Raw genomic sequence first — 2,391 nt, forward strand, 5'->3', positions numbered from 1 at the left:
ATATATATATGGAAACTGTTCAGATTGTACACCAGAATATGTGCAGTTATTGTATGGCAATGATACCTCACATTTGCCTTAAAAATTAAAAGGTGAATACATATTATCTATGTATAAATTATAATCAAAATGTTTAAATAATGCTTCAATTTATTTAGTTTTTTAAAACAACCAAAGGTTAGGAAATTCCCTGGCAGTCTAGTGATTAGAACTCTGTGCTTTCACCAACAAGTTTCAGTCCCTGGTGGGAGAACTAAAGTCCTTTGAGCTGTGTGGAGAGGCCAAAAAAATAAAATTAAAAAGAAAAGAAAAGAATGACTATAAGAAAAAAAATCAAACATCGGAAGTAATTTTATCAGTAAAACTATTGCATACATCTAGTTGTCAATGAGGGTAATCAGTTTCATGGTTCACGCACATGACCTCTAAATTCACACATAAATGGGAATTGGGAGAAAATGTAATGGTTTTATCTTGCATGATCCTCTGCAGCCCTGAGTAGTAGTGTGAATCCACACTATTGCTGGTCACCTCCAGAACTCCAAACTGGACCAGGGAAAGCAGCAGAAAATAGACCCTCCACGGTCTGGGTAAGGAAGCTACATGTTGCAGGGAGCTGTGGTCGGCGGATTTGTGGGAGGAACCTCAGCAAGCTCACCAACCAGCCCTTCCTCTGGGTTCTTCCCGTTCCATAGGCTTCCCTACTTTTGGAGTCTGTGATCTTCATCAGCAGCCTCAAGGTCTTCCAATGTGTCACCTAGCATTTCTTTCTTTCTTTCTTTTTTAGGGTCAAGATCTTTATTTCCTGATTTAAAAAATTGTCCCCATCACAGACTTCCTAGGTTCTCTTGTATCTTTGTCCCATTGGCTCCTGACAGGAGCTCTGCACAGCTCTTTTCTTCCTGCTGCCCACCGATCAACCTGAGTTTGACAGATCAATTCGATTTGTCTTTCCAACCTGTGGGAGCAAGGATTGGAATCTTCTGGCAGGTAGAGAGCTCCTCAATAGTCAGTGTTTAAGCCTAATCCATCACTCTTTAGTTCTGCTTGCTCTTAGCTTTTGGGGCTTTGGCACCAGTATGCTCTGGGCGTGAGCAAGTTGCTTTATAGAAGTCAGCATGAGGAGTCCAGGCAGTGCCAGCCACAAGGCATTCAAGAAGACAAAGTAAAACCAGAAGTCGAGTGGGTGTCCCAGCTCCCCGAGCTGGAATCCATTATGGTACTCTGTCAGGAAATAGAGCACATGTCTGTATACCTGACCCACAGAGACCACAAGCTTTAGGACAAAGTGGGGGCATTGCTGGTGGAGAGAAGCGATCATCCATAGGCTGAGTGGTCCCCACAGGTAAGCCATGATGGTCTCCATGCATATCATGCAGTTATCATTCAGGACATATTGGCTGTCTCCTTTGGGATACTCTTCCCAAAGTTGAGATAAGAAGGTTTGGTCTCTGAAAGGTCCGCATGGCAGAGGCTGAACCAGCCCTCAAGTGAATGAACCCACATACTGCAAACCAGCACAAGGACAGTCTCTGCCAAGTCCCCAGCAGGACGACCACAGCACAGCCTCCCAACAGCCACGGGGTCACAGCTGAGACTCCAGAGACAGAAGGGGCCAGCCAGGATCTGCCAGGGGCGTGGAGGGGGGCAGTCATCAGGCACAGAGCTGTCCGGCCTCAGGCCCAGAGGCCAGAATGGGTGTGTGGGGCTGGTGGTCATGTCTTTGTAGACCTGCAACCAACCTGCAAGAAAACCTATTTTTTTTAATTGAAGTGCAGTTGATTTACAGTGTTATATTAGTTTCAGGAGTGAGGCAGAGTGACTCAGATTCTCTTACATTATAGATTATCACAAGATGCTGAGTAGAGCTCACTGTGTTAAACAATAGGGTCTTGTTGTTTATCAATTTTATGTACAGTAGTGGGTATATGTTAATCTCAACCACCTAATTTATCCTTCTCCTTCTTCCTCCCTTTGGTAACAATAAGTTTTCTATGTCTGTGAGTCTGTTGCAGTTTTGTACATAAGTTAATCTGTGTCACTTTAAAAATTCCACATATAAATAATATCATATGATATTCATCTTTCTTCATCTGGCTTACTTCATCTTGTGTGATAATCTGTAGGTCCATTCATGTTCCTGCAAATGGCATTATTTCATTCTTTTATACGGCTGAGTAAATTCGAAGGAAAACTACAATTGAAAAAGATATACACCCCAGTGTTCATTGCAGCACTATTTATGATAGTCAATGTCCATCAAGTGATGAATGGATAAAGATGTGGTCTATCTGTCTTCTAGCTATATGTCACCTTGTGTTTCAAAGAAGCAGGGCCAGAACCTTGGCAAAGCCTCTCCCTGAAGCTCTGACACTGCTGAGAGAGAGAGCG

The 2,391-nt window shown here is 43.1% G+C and overlaps 1 pseudogene; it reads right to left on the reverse strand.

The window, feature by feature from the left end:
* Positions 1-1,037: 1,037 nt before the first annotated feature.
* LOC122674576 lies at positions 1,038-1,719 on the reverse strand (annotated as a pseudogene).
* Between the last annotated feature and the right edge of the window lie 672 nt (positions 1,720-2,391).

Source organism: Cervus elaphus, chromosome 18, assembly GCF_910594005.1.
Source record: "Cervus elaphus chromosome 18, mCerEla1.1, whole genome shotgun sequence".
Classification (NCBI taxonomy): Eukaryota; Metazoa; Chordata; class Mammalia; order Artiodactyla; family Cervidae; genus Cervus; species Cervus elaphus.